General features: G+C 39.2%; 1 protein-coding gene across 5 annotated transcripts in view; it reads right to left on the bottom strand.

Moving 5' to 3' along the window:
- The window catches only part of LOC139456451 (double C2-like domain-containing protein beta), an 88,383-nt gene extending 77,619 nt beyond the window's left edge, over nucleotides 1-10,764 (bottom strand). For all 5 annotated transcript variants that reach the window (XM_071238168.1, XM_071238165.1, XM_071238169.1 and 2 more), the window contains exon 1: nucleotides 10,627-10,764. The gene's annotated coding sequence lies outside the window, so the exon portion shown is untranslated. The remainder of the gene's footprint in view (nucleotides 1-10,626) is intronic.
- Nucleotides 10,765-15,566: the final 4,802 nt, after the last annotated feature.

Below are 15,566 nucleotides of genomic sequence, written 5' to 3'. Positions count from 1 at the left end.
ATCTGGAATGTGACAGAACAACAAGCATACTGAAGGTAAGCAACTCTGCACATCACTACCAATCAATGCACCTACTGAGTATGATGGGACGCACATGACCATGATCCAATGCCATTCAATCTGATGGTGATCTGGCAAACGTAATGTCCTTTACATTCCAAAAATCATAAAAACCAACATATTTCCTGCTCTTAGGAGTGTAATCATGCTAATCATGCTAATTGGCCAATACAAAAAGTAAAAATACTTCGTTAGAAATAATTTATCATCTGCGTGTGACTCTCTACTAATGAGAGGACCGAGGACAAGTAATAGGGCAGTTTACACTGGGCCTCGTTAACAATTAATAAATCTAACACTAAGCTGTATAAAGAAGGAATCGATATGACCATTCACCTTGCCGGATCAATATAATACGATTTGATCGTCATTCACAAGTGGGGGATCAGTCAATATTATGACCAGCTGATGGCTATTTTCAAACTGAGAGACACATGTCGATTAGAAATATCCTAGCAATGACGCGTGTACTCTTCCCACTCAGAAAATGTGGGGCAAAAGATTAATCGTCAACATCTGCTAGGACAGGACAGCTGTTCCAACCCATTTTTTATTTACTGACATTCTATTGATTCTAAGAAGCGGGGCATGGTAAGTCAGTTTTGTGTTCCAGCTGGTAATTATGTTGTGCAGGAATCATGGGACGTCAAACAGAACTTGTCTGTCTTGTCTTGAAAGTTTGTTTGCTGCTATAGTATTTGAACCTAGGGACACATCAGCAGTGTTTGAAATAAATCTGTCTGCCATCAGGACCCACATCCTTGAGAAGCTGGTGGTCACGCTCGCTGACTTGGTTGATGCATGTCATTGATCCCAATTGCGTGGATCAATGCTCATGTCGTCAATCATTGGATTGTCTGGTCTAGACTCGATTATTTACAGACCGCCGTCACATAGCTGGAATATTGCTGACTGCTGCGTTAAACAACAACCAACCAACCAACCTTCAAAAACTCCAGGCCCTGACCGAAGTGACCATGCTGACCAAACTTTTCAGGCCCTCATAAATTTACTGCAGGCCTTAAGGACCCATACAAATTTGAAACTATTGGTTGACACAAGATCTACCTGCCCTGGGCCTACAGGCAGGCACTTACTTCGAACACTGGTCATCAAACTAAGTCACTGAGCCTGACCACCGCCTCCAATAAGTTGTCTCTTATAGCCAGCATAGGTTGCTAGGGGTCAAGTCTAACCCAGGATGCCCAGGACGCAATGTACCCCTTGTCCCCACTGGGAGTTGCTTTTCAGAAGAAATGGTAATTTGCTATGAAGCTATATCTTTTGCTTCATAAAGATCTTGTCCATTAACACCTTGTTAGTCCTGACTGTTGGACTGTTGAGAGCATCACACTTACATACAGAGAGACAATATTGCAATTTACCTATTTATCATAATGACTGCTTGTCAATGTACCCAGACATGGTGATCGTTGTATCAATCACTGTATTGTCTGATCTAGACTATTATTTTCAGGCTGCTGTCATATAGCTGGACTATTGCTGAGTCAGCATTAAACAACTAACACTGACAAACTTTCCTGAACAGACATATCCCCTATACCTGACTGCCGGACAAATAAAAGTTTCCATGATTGGAAACAATGGGATTTAATGTCGCATTCAAGATTATTGCATTGATATAGCAATGCACCTATGTTTGTAGCTGCAGAAAATTGGATGTTTATTAGAAGTAAACCATGTTTAGTGTATATTTCCTGGGCAGATTTTCTGAGCGTTTCTTTAGACAGTCGTAATGCAACATTTTTACATAACATAATAAAAATATTAATAAACATTGTTTCAGCTGTATGTAAGTCAGAGAAAACCCATCTCAGTGTTCATTGAAAATGTAAATCTCAGGGTTTATAGCCCTCCCCCTTGGGTTTTATCTTTTCAACCAAAACCTCAGAGGCACGTTTTTTCCTATACATAGCGACAGTCAATAACTGGGTATCAACATTCTGACTACAGGGATGGACACACAATTGATGGACAAACAGAAAAATATCATCTCTTTAGTAAGAATATTGATACCCAGTTATTGATTGTTTTTGTTGTTTTGAGAGCCCTTTACGCATACATTGACAAATAAGTACAATTATTTAGACACTGGTTAAATTTGCTGTCAGAAATTAAACTTGAAATTACATTTGATCAAACTTGGTTCAAACCTCGAAACTCAAAAGTTCCAAATTGTAGTTACCATGGTTACAAGGCGCATGTACACCCATTCAACACTATGGTGTTGCCTGTAAAAAAATCAGTAATATATTCAAGAAAATACAGACTGTCATGTACATGTTTTAGCCTAGAGTAGGTCACATATGAAGATTGTTTACAGGTCAGTGTAGAAACCATGGGGCACTTACTGGAACATGTGTAACAAGGCGCTTAATACAGCAAATATGGTAATTATCTTTAGCAGTGGTCATCAAGGTCAAGGTGTTTTGAAACAGCAAGGTCATAACTTGCTTTGACACTCCACAATTGGATCAGGCTGATGTGGAATAAATCAACTATCATCCAATATTGGTTTAATTTCAATCATGAAACGCAAGAACCGGAAAGCTATTACCATTAATCAATACAGAAGACAGTAATTCATATTATTTAGTTAAACAGTATTACGGTTATATTACAGCGTGTCAGCTTGATGTTGGAGGAAAGCCCAAAGTGATACAGGTCTTAGACGTTTACCACTTTGGAGAAACCCACGAGCATGGAAATAGTGCTGACAAACCTAAAAACATAATCAGGGCGAACCAGGAATTGAACCCACCATCATAGTTTCTGGCGTGCCCATTGGACACAGCTCTGCAAGCGAATTGCAGCTTCTTAGATGACTGGGCCATCCGTGCCCCTGCAAACATAATTTTAAGTTTAACATGACCATATATGTAAAACCATAGTCACTGATTATAATTAGTTAAAAATACCTACAATACTCCAGAGATTCATTTAAAAGATCCTGCAATTATCATGACTGGACATAGCTTAAATCTTTTACCCCAAGACGAAATGTTTCTTTTATATTTTGGTCACTATTACCGATGAATGTATGAAAGAGTAATTTATTAATATTGCCTGGACTTAATAATGGCTGAACTTTCACAACAATTTAAAATACATGTTTCTACATAACTACTCCTGGACACTAGATACTAAATACTATTTAGAGTAGCTGGTTGATTATGGTGTTTCAGGGTAACTGCTCAAGCTGACCACTCATTGATAACAATCATGTAAATCAATTATTAGAATATTCCCAATAGTTTTTGAACTATATTTGATAGTCTTGTCAACGGAGGATAATTATTGTTCACAAGCAATCTAATAATTGTAACTAGGCTTGCTGTTACGTCAACCAGACATACAATAATAGATGTATCATTTCAATTATTAATGTCAAAAATCTAATTTGTACATACTCATTGTCATTTTACAGTATTATTTCAGCTATCTTACCACAGAGACTTCAGATAAATAATTCATTTGAGTGATGACAAGGTTCAGATGGAAGCCACCACATTCTGCCATGAGGTCTTCCCAGCCGGTGGCCATGTTAACCATGGCAACCCTCTGTGGTCTGCAGGTGCCAGAGGGAAAAGCTTAATCAGATTATCATAAGTATGGCCTGGTTACATTGGATAGGACAGAGGACACACTGGACAGTACATGCCCACGGGCTGCAACTGGAAAACGTTCTCACTAGACTGGTAACTATTTATGGAACTGATAACTATTCATGGTTGAAACACTGAAGTCCCATTAGCAGTGAGTAGAGACATGTGACTTGAGATATTTTCAAGGATGAGAATGGATATTTTCCTTTTCAGCTGAAACTTCTTTCCAAGTGTGGTCCATAATTTGGGGGTCTTGGTAGGGGAAGCCATCAGATTTTAACAAATGTGGTCAGTAAAATTCACAGAAATTTACGGATCCGCAGAAGATTCTCACCCCTATATTTTTTAACAGTTTTTGATAAGTGTTAATCAATCAGTATATAGAGATGCAGTATTCTTGTTGCCATGACGTATACTTGGGAAATGATACTTGTTGAGAAAAGTATTCACAGTAATTAATCCAAAAGTGTGGAAGATTTTCTGGCTACAAATCCCATTCAATACCATTTTTTAACCAATAAAATTGCAGCACACACGGCAAAGGACACGAAGAAAGGGCTTCACACATTGTACCCACAGAAAATGAGCTTCAAGCACTGTTGCCACGAAGAATGGGCTTCACACATTGTACCCACAGAAAACGAGCTTCACGAGCTTCACCAGTGTTTCCATGAACATATAATTTCAAAGCCTGCCTGATAATAATTTGCACTTCAGCACATATAATTACAAGCACAGCACATGATAATTGCTGCCCAGTGCTGTTCTCAGCAATGTTGAATATACTAAATTGCTTGTTCTATCAAGTTCACGTGGGGCATTGGTATACTATCAAACCTTGGGAAAAATCAAGGCTGAATCATGATGGCCAAAAATCTATCAACTGAATCTTGTTTTCATATTTGGATCTGTTATAGTGAAGTCACTAATCTGTTGCCAGAGTCTATAAAGTAAGTTTACATTTAATGCCAAATATAACATCTACATCGCAACTGAATGTAATCAAGCCTGGACAATAGGCACGACCAATGGTCTAGTCATCGGGGGAACAATGACACGCAGTCAGTCTGGTTATTGAGCCTGACCACCATCAAATGGTCATCTGACAATCAACATCAAGGTACACCCAGGGTTTCAGATCATCTCATTTTCTGGGACATTTGATGATTGTTACCCACAATGTTTCTGGATTAATGTCCTCTCAAAAATTGAAAAAAATCATGAAACTGTCCTGATGTTTGTCTATAGGAATTGCCTGGTTACATGGGGCCAGCTGTAACCCTGGTCCCCAAAGAATCAGAGTGAGCTAAATCATAATAGTTAATTAGCCAGCTATTAGATGAGAGAGTAAGGTTGGCATCGAATTCCAGGTCACTTTGTTAAACCAACAAGCCTGGATATGGTGCTGACAGATCTATGACCATAATAATGACACAGTTGGGATTTGAACACAAGGCCAAAGTGAACTGCGGCACCTGAGACTGTCACCAGTGCGCCAGCCCTGCTTACATCCACTACCAGAGTATTGAGATTTACACAAGTATGGGCAGAAGTACCCAGTGTTGGACAGTCAGAGCAAGCTACCAGTATTTTCTACAAGACGTAATACTCTTCAAAGCTACATAAATGTTAATAAAATAATAAAATATGTTTCACTTAAATGTTCTTAACTATTCATTAAGATTGCGAAATCTATACAGTGAATTCACAAATGGGATTATCAAATTACCGCGTCTACCAGAAATAAGCCTTCGAGTTGACGAGCAGAACAGTTGAATAGTATTTCTGTTTCAATGTGTGAAAAATACCTGAAGTGACAGGTCTTGACGATTACCACTTTGATGAAACCCACGAGCATAAAGAAGGAGTAAGCATATACTCCGAAACGTTGTGTTCCTCATAATAAAGAAGTTGACATCCATATATTCTACCCATGGTGTGTCGGGGCCACATTTAATCCTATACAGGCTGCCACTGCGATGCAGCTGGAATTCTGCTGACTGTCACTTGTTAGTATTGAGACACATATCGAGGTGTAATGGTGCCATGACTGTAGGCCATTCCCTGCAACACTTGAGCTGACATAGGAGGGATGGTGTGGTGTATGTATCACTAACAGCCTTGTTGAAAACAAGGCCAAACATGCAATGCAAATATACTGATGTTGCCAGTTGTTTCTGAGGGGAAGTGTGGTGCTCACTGACAAACAGCGGACATTGATCACCACAAAGCCTCTACTTGAAAACACAATGTCAAGGTGAGGTAAAACATCCACTTTGATCCCACATCCAAATAATCAAACACAAATATACACATGATCACACCCAGAAAAACACAACATTTCCAAATCATCACAAACTGCTGTGGCATGGTCCATGCCGAACCTGTTTCCTCTAATATGTACTGGTGTGTGATATTGAGGGAAAGGTGTATGCTATAATCAGCAATATTCCAGCTGTATCACAATGGCCCAGAAAGAATCCAGTGTGGACTGGGCAAACCAGTGATTGACATCATGAACATCAAAGCATGCCATTGGCACACTGACAAGCAATCAGCAAAGTCACCGATCACATACAATCCATTTTAGTTAACTCACAATACAAGCACGCAATGTACCTTAAAGTAACACCAACACACTAAAGGCCAAGTTTGCAGTTCGTAGTCAAGCTTTACACATTGAACTTAAGTCATTTGTGATCATGGTCATGTCTATTGACAAGGGAATGGCCATTTAATACAGGGGAAGGTGGGTCAGAGACACCTCGAGGCAGACAGTAAGAAGATGGGACACACCTGGAAACAACTAGAGAGGGCAGCCCAGGACCGAGGACTCTGGCGGACTGTTGTCGGCGGCCTATGCTTCGGGAGGAGCGACGGGCATAACTGACTGGGTCAGACACCCTCCCCCACTCCCCACCAGTCCTTTACAAGCCATGAAAGATACAAATGATATTTTAACATATTTCATGTCTCATTTTAATACGACTGCAATAATTGTACCATTCTTGTGATATCAATTTCAGTGATATAACCACTATTGCAATGTCATATTCCTGTACAGCCCTACAGTGTACAGTTTTATATAGCTTCATGCACTGATATACCGAGAAACGCCCAATCCCAAACCATGATTATTCTCTTGAGTGAGCACCGTAATTGTCTGTTGCCGTCAGTGACTGTACGGTTGCGAACAAACTTAGTTCAAACATTGATATCTGTATTCTTACAATAGGCACTAGGTAATTATATACCTTTCTACCATAGTCTAAAAAGTCTGTAATATAGACAAGACAATACAGATTGTCCTGAAATGTTCAGTCTTAGTAGGGGCGCTTATAACGACAGCTTGCAGACTAATATATGTTGCCTGTAATATAGACATGACAATACAGATTGTCCTGAAATTTTCAGTCTTAGTAGGCGCCCTTATAACGATAGCTTGCAGACTGATATATGTTGCCTGTAATATAGACATGACAATACAGATTGTCCTGAAATTTTCAGTCTTAGTAGGGGGCGCTTATAACGATAGCTTGCAGACTGATATATGTTGCCTGTAATATAGACATGTAAATACAGATTGTCTTGGTAGGGGGGGCTTATAACGATTTCAGGACAATCTGTATTGTCATGTCTATATTACTGACAACATATATCAGTCTGCAAGCTATCGTTATAAGCCAAGTTATAAAAACCAAGGAAACAGTATAGCAGCAGGGGACACTAGTTAACTATAGATACTTGTCATGAATTTCTGCCACGCGAAATGCACATACACTGTTTATGCCGAAGCATAAGAAAAACCCAACAGATTGGACAAAGGGCAGCAAAATATATTGATAACTCAAAAAAAATTATCAACACCCAATGCAAATGATAACATGTGATTTATAATGTATGGCTCAAAAATGCATCTGGCGCCCCGCATGTGTCAATATTGAGGGTGACCGTTTTCACGAAGATATTTCAATGTGTGCTGCAGGATTTACAACACACTTCTATATCTAAGACTGGCTGCAAATTTTAAATGTTTCTATCTCATAAAACATTTGAAAAAACACATGGTCAGTGTTTGAAATTCAGCAGGAGAGGGGCCTTGTCACACATACATATCAGCAAACCTACACACATTCTGCCACAGAGGCTAATATTATGGACTATGGCAGAATTTCTGCCACGTGGAATGCATACACAGTCTATGCCTGTTTCCTCCAATATGTACTGGTGTTTGATAGTGAGGTATAGGATGTTTTTGCTGTAATCAGCAATATTCCAGCTGTATCACAATGGCCCATAAATAATCCAATGTGGATCGGGCAAACCAGTGACTGACAGCATGAACAATAATGTATGCCCTTGGCACACTGACAAGCAATCAGCAAAGTCACCAATCACAAACAATCCATTTCAGTTATATCGTGACACAGGCACAGGTTACCAATGGTTACCTGGTTACTGGGGACATCCCCAAGGGACCTAGACAAGATGTTCAGTGTCATTAAGCATATTGTTCTGGGAGAAATAATCCATCCCAAATCCATTCTTTCCACTATTTCTACCTCATCAACCATAGAAATATATGCTAGTCCTCCAGCCCGAGACTACTGCACTGCCTGAGGACAAGTCAAAACTCCAATGGTGGTAGTGCTCAGCATTTGAGGGCTAGAAGTCTGAACCAGTTCTCAGTGCTTTAATTTTGCTACAAAATGCTACAAAACTGATGTTGTATGTACACTCATTGACTCACTGTGCATCACTGTACACGCTGATTTCCCCCGAGCTGCGGTCAGCTTATCCCTTCCAGTAACCCAGTGTTCAATAGGAGCAGCTCCAGATTAGCTCACATTACACAAAATACATTTCCAGTACTTATTTGTTTGTTGGTTGCGTACAAATATGCATGTTGGTTTTTAAATCAATCACATAACACAGTGCATAATATAATCAATACTGCTTACTTGTATTTTCTTTACCATGTTTACAGATCTTTATTTCCCAATCACATGCAAGCGTGTAAGCCTACATGAATTCTACTGCACTGAATAATGTGCAAAGTGCTACCTCTTGTCACAAGTATCGTTGATGTCAGCTTATATGCACATAAGTAAATTTCAAATAAGAAGTCATTTTATCATTTTAATCAGAATCTTTATACCTAACAGATTCGCTTTTAACAGTATTCCAGTTATATCGCGGCGTGTCAGCTTAATGTGGGAGGGAAGCCTGAAGTGATAGAGGACTTAGACATTTACCACTTCGGTGAAACCCACAAGCAAGGGTATGGTGCGGACAAACCTAGAAACATAATCGGGGCAAACCGGGATTTGAACCCACAACCATACGTTTCTGGCATGCCCAAGGGACGCAACTCTGCACAGTGAATTGAGGCATCTTAGACAACTGTGCCACCTGTGCCCCCCACACCCCTAACAGATTAGACCAAGGGCAGCAAAATATATTGATCACCCAAAGAAAATTATCACTTATATATCTAAGACTGATTACAAACCATAAATATTGCCTTCTCATAATTGTTTTGAGAAACCTGCACAGTCAGTATTCGTAATGCAGGGTAGGGTCCTTTGTCATAAATACATACAAGTGATAAAAATTCAGTGAAGCCGGTGAAAATGGATTATGATCGCTGAATGTGTTGAATGGAAACATGATCTATATCAAAGGTTTGAGATGACCTTTTGAACTTGTCAAGATGTGGGCGAGTTTAGCAGCATTTCAGTGTATTATTCAATTCCACCTACTCCAACATACTCAGTGATAATAGCTTCCTTATAACATGAATACTTCAATAGTCTCCAGCTTAAACAGAATTTGATTATATTTTTACATAAGTGGGCGTTGAACTGTGAACACTTTGGAATTAGATATAAGAAATCAGTTCTGTATGATTTGAATACAGTGCAACCTCGTTAGACTGGACCCTGCAAATCTGGAAACTCTACCTTCCAAACAAATACTACTGGGAACAATCATACCATGATTTCCTAATCTGGACATTTGTTAATCCAGATTATATTACAGAGACTGCATGCTACCACAGCAACTGTCTGGATAAACAGGGGTTAAAACTACTGCCAATCTGCAACACTGTAAAAGGCAACTATGCTTGTGGTAAGAGGCGACTAACAGGATCGGTTGGTCAGGCTTGCTGACTTGGTTGAAGCATGTCATCATTTCCCCAACTGCTTAGATCGATGCTTATGATGTCACTGGATTGTCTGGTCAAGACTTGATTATTTACAAACTGCCATCATATAGCTGGAATATTGCTGAGTGCAGCGTTAAACAACAAACAAACAGTCTGCAACATGGTCACTTGATTTGGGTGTTTTATCACTATACAAGTGAAGAGAGAATGGATATTTTAGGTGTGTGAAAACCAATGATCATGACTACCCATTGCTGCTCATGTGCTAACGACATAAAACTGACAAGAACCATGATATAGTCTGTCTGCATGGATGTAAGTTCTCCTGGAAATGTTAATGTGTTCTTTACAAATAGCGTCAAAATGTCTCCAAACCATGATGTAGTCTTCAACAATAATGAACCCTAAATGATACTAACACTTGTAGACCTACATCAACTTACCTACTGCAATTGACAGTGCAGAATGGACCGATGTCCGTTAACCGTCGCCTCCGAAGCAAGTTTTACCATTAGCCTATCATATTTGGATTGATCGGCAACGATAATCAGGTCGTACAAATGAAGCACAGGAAGCCTCAACACTCATTATAGCACTTGATTATAAATCCACACATGCTTCTAAGTCATAGTCATATAAAGCAACCTCCCTGAAATCGATCAGCAACAATCTGTTTCCAAACCAGTGGAAACCTCGATTTGCCGACCCTGTCCGAGAGAGCTGTCACTTTCACAAACTATGAGTGTAACAACACTACAGACAAATACTTACCGATATTATTGTATCAAAGAGGGTCCTGATTGACAGAAAAGAGCCTCAAGTCACATTTGACTCCATCGATGTCAAGTGACACAGTTTCACGGAATTAGTCCAAGAGATGCTGCTCACAGCTCATTTGACGTTCTCTGCAAGGTGCGCTCCCAGCAGTCTCTGCGCTAATTACGAAGGGAGGTAATTCTATTCACATATTTGCTTGCCGCCTTAAATTAAAACGAAGAGTCGGAATTAAGGGTCGTATATTATAAATTGTGGTGCCAACATTACCAGTGTTAATGAATGTGAATAATCACATTTGAAGCAAAAGTTGACATCTATTGTCAGCGGTTAAGTTTAATCCGTGATTTCTTCGATTAGTTTGGTATACTGTATGTAAATGGCAACGGTTTTATGCATGAAGAGTATATGCATTCAGAAAAACTTTTAAGTTTCCTGGCATGTTCTATGTTCCGGTTTTCTAATGGGCTAAGCTTCACACATTGTACCCATGTCGGGAATCGGACCAGGGTCTTCGGCGTGACGAGCGAACCCTTTAACCTCTAGCTAGGCTACCCGACCGCCCCTATAGAGAGAGGGGGCATCTTTCCGGCGATCACTGGCCGCGTCATGCAAAAAGATTAAACGATGGAACATGCTCGGAGTCATAACACTGTGTTTGACTTGGATAATCATGTTAAACTGTGGTATGGTATATCAGCGGGCTAGCGGGGACATGGGTGGCCCAGTCGTCTAAGGCGCCGCGATTCGCTGTCCGAGTTGCATCCCCTGAGCACGCCAGAAACCTATGATTGTGGGTTCGAATCACGATTATGTTTCTAGGTTTGTCAGCACCATACTCGTGCTCGTGGGTTTCACAGAAGTGGTACACGTCTGAGACCTGCATCACTTCGGGCTTTCCTCCCACATTAACCCATCACGCCGTGATATGAATAATGTTAAAAGCGGCGTTAAACTCAAGTTTGGTTTCAAGCCGCTTTTAGCAATGGTGTGCTGTGGTACGCAACCATGCAGCCGATGTAAATAATGCAACTCATACTCTGTGGAAGGCGTCTTTCACATTATGTTTAAATGTGAAACGTTTCTCTTAAAATGATGATTGTATATACCACAAGCATCACCAATCGTCTAATATACCCCCATTGAAGATATGTTTAACCTAAAATCCAAATGATGTGAAAAATATCACTACATTTGTTGTACATCTGACCCGCTAAACTAACCCTTTGATAAATGAAGTTGCATGCATGTAAGTTTCATTTTGACTCTATATTTATGTAGTTTGTCATTGTATCTATAGTTCAGGTACCACCGTCAGCGGGTGTATAAGGAAATACAGGAAGACTGAATCACTTTTGGAGGTGTAAAAACGAATTAACGTGTTACAACAGTATTGTCATCAATATGACCTAAACGTAAATCTAGATAAAACTAAAGTTGTGTTTTTTTAAGAACGGTGGTATCCTATAGGCGTGAGAAATGGTATTTTGAGGGCAACCGCATTGAATGTCTTTCATCGTACAAGTATTTGGTATAATAGTTTCTAGTAAGATAACCTGGAATATGCACTTTACGAATTCTTCGTTGCTATCTAGAAAGGCATTATTTGGTATCTTAAAATATCTGTCGTAACTTATTGGCCTTTGCGGCAATTGCCGTATGATGTTTTCTTCAAAGTTTTAGATTGTAAAGTGATGTCAGTTTTATTGTATGGTGCCGAAATATGGGGACTAGAACTTGACTCAGATTGTATTCTTAGCAGAGTTATTGAAGACGTTCTTGTCCAGGCATGCAAATATTTTCTTGGTGTGAAGTCAAATCCAAATCGTGTTGTACGTGGTGAATGTGGGAGATACCGTGAATATATCTATGCCAACAAGCATTGTATAAGATATTGGTATGAATTACTATCCGTGCCAGACTCGCGACTACCAAAGAAATACTATCATATGATATTTTTAGATATGAGTCATGGTAAAACCAATGGGGCTTCAAAGTCAAGAAATGTATTATTTAAAATGGGATTTGGTTGTGTTTGGGCTAATCAAAGCATTGGTAGTATTCAAACATTTTTATCAGAATTTATAAGAGCAAAATGTATTTATCAGCAAGACTGGCATGCATCCTTGTCACATGGTGCAAAAACATTCAATTACTGTATGTATAAATCTATAGTGTGTCAAGAGTATTATAATAAGTATATTTCTATCCATAAGTTTCATGTAGCTTTAGCAAAGTTTAGATGTAGTTCTCACCAACTAAAAATTGAGACTGGCAGATATGCAAATGTTCTAAGAAACGAAAGGTTTTGTAATGTTTGTAAAAGGGGATTCGTTGAGGATGAGTATCCTTTCATGTTTGTATGCAGGTGTATGCATACTTGCGTGAACAGTACATTCCAAGAAACTGCTATGTATTTCCCACGTTACATGATTTCCTGCTGTACAACTGCTGTGACAGCCTAAGGCCGATGGTCTGAGTAAACTTGCGTTTCCATAAACTTGCTTCCTGCGCTTGAATTACTCTTACATTGACACCGAAGACACCCATAAATATAAACATATATTTGGGCACAAGCTACATAACTTCATATTAATTATTCCCCACCATTACAGCAGCATTAAAGGCCTACTTCAGCTCAAGAGTCATCTGCTAGAAAACAACATTTGATCCAAATGTTCGCAGCTTCAGGTGAAGTGAGGTGAGAAATATAATGAAGGGGCGTGCTTTCCATCTTAATGTTAAAGTGGTGCTGCTGTACCGCCCACATAAACTGGATCATATGTGATGGGTGTACTTTGATGTACACAAAACGAACACAGCATTGTTTGCTTTTGTTGATTCAGAGTTGTAAATGTTCTCTGAATTCATGAAATCTTAAACAAATGTAATTAAGAAAGGCATGCATGTCGCAAGAGACTATTTTCTCTTTGGGGCTTGCTGTGAATACATGTGGACATTCAAGGACTACATATAAAATACTCATTTCACCACTATATACAAAAGATAAGTTTGTCCACCTTTCACTGTGTCCCCAATATAAATAATATAACCCTTTTTAAACTTCTGTGAAATTTACTCGTTTCATAAAATTGGTATTCCAAGGGAGCGAGTTTAGTATTTCATTTATTACTTGCCACTTATAACGTTTTTAAATTTCATTGTCGTTTGTGAATCTATTCGCGATCCACGGCATACAACGGCCAACGTTTAGAATTCAGGGGTCCGTTCCACAAAGCTATCTTAGCGCTACGACTGTCGTAAGCCTATGTTAAAGTAAGGGAGTTACAATCGTCTTATCCCTAAGATCGTTTTGTGAAAGTGGATTCAGGGAGTCCGTTCCACAAAGCTATCCCCAAGGTCATCATAACTCATCCACTCTGCAACACAAAGTTTACAAACACGTCTCAATACCATATGGCGTATTTTATGGAATTTTGTTGCAAGATCCACCAGCGAAACAATGCCATGTGACGTCAGCTTAGCAAAAGGGTGCTGGGGTCATCGAGAGTGCATAAGCTCCTCTCCGTGATCTATATATCTATAATCAGATACCATAACTATTCACCCGTTCATTAAATTGGTATTACACGCGAACTCGTTTAACATTTTATTTATGACTTGCCGTTTACCAAAAAAAACAAAAACCAACAAACAACAAAACTCCACTTTCGTATGTGACTAGGAAGACATCTACGTGATTAACAGCTTACTCCAATTAAGCTTAACAGAATAATACTTCAAACCCGTCCAAAGTTGATACTTATTGATTGAATAGGTACATCGGCCCACCGTTAGAATTCAGGCGTTCATTCCACAAAGCTTTCGTAGCGCTAAAGTTATCGTAACTCCCATACTTTAACATTGACTTTGCGCTACGATCGCCTTGTTGAACGGGCCATGCACCACAGCTGTGTGTTTACCGAATAAATGGTTTCAGGCCGCTTTTAGCAATATCACGCCGGGGTACACCAGACATGGGCGTCACACACTGTACCCATGTGGGGAATCGAACCTGGATCTTAAGCGTGCCAGGCAAACGCTTCAACCACTAAGCTCTTCCAGCATCCCATTTCTGGTATTTTTTACACAGAATACCATACACAGGGCTATTTCTCATCTGGGCATGTTAAATATACATATCACAGAGCATCATCATAATGGGATATGGAGCTGCCATCCTTTTATCCCGCTGGGCCAGTATAAAATGACATGTATTAGATTATCTTCCATTTTTGCGTCAAAAGTAACAGAATATTTATTCCTTAAAAAAATTACTGAATAGGTTATTTTGGGTACACTTATTCCAAACTGAGTCTGGCATAACCAAAATACAAATGAACTGAGGTGAGATGGAATGTTTTGCCATGCAAGAATGGTTACTGGTATCTAATGATTAATTAATACTGGCTTAATATGTAAATGAATCCTCAGCCTTGACAACAGCAATGCTGTAACACTGTGCCAGTTGTAATAATGTGATTGTCTTGTAAAATGCTGGCTAATACTATCTCAGCATATTGTCAGCATATATATTCTGTTGCATGTTATCAGATGATGAGGAAACACCAACACAATACATGGCGACATTGTAGTCTGTTTATTACTTGTGTTTTGGATCAACAGACCCAACATTTCACAAATCCATAAAATAATATTTATATCTAAGAACTGTCTTATTCTTTCCAATAAGCCTTTTGACAAGTTTCAGTAATAAACCCCCAAGTTCATGAATATAGGAAGGGAAGTAACTCTATGATTGGTCATCTAGAGAAACAAAGAAGCATGTGCTTTTTTCAACCTTTTTATTTCTTCCCAACAATACTTCTCTGAATCACAATATGATACACATTCTTGAATTTAAATGTGTGTAAAAATTATTTTTAAAAACAGATAATGAAATAAGGCCTACAAAGTCAAGTGAAGGAGTGAATGAC

Source organism: Haliotis cracherodii, unplaced genomic scaffold (assembly GCF_022045235.1).
Source record: "Haliotis cracherodii isolate W230 unplaced genomic scaffold, xgHalCrac1.p SCAF_11, whole genome shotgun sequence".
Taxonomy (NCBI): Eukaryota; Metazoa; Mollusca; class Gastropoda; order Lepetellida; family Haliotidae; genus Haliotis; species Haliotis cracherodii.
The sequence above is the reverse complement of the archived record's forward strand: the minus strand, read 5'-3'. Positions and strand labels throughout refer to the sequence as shown.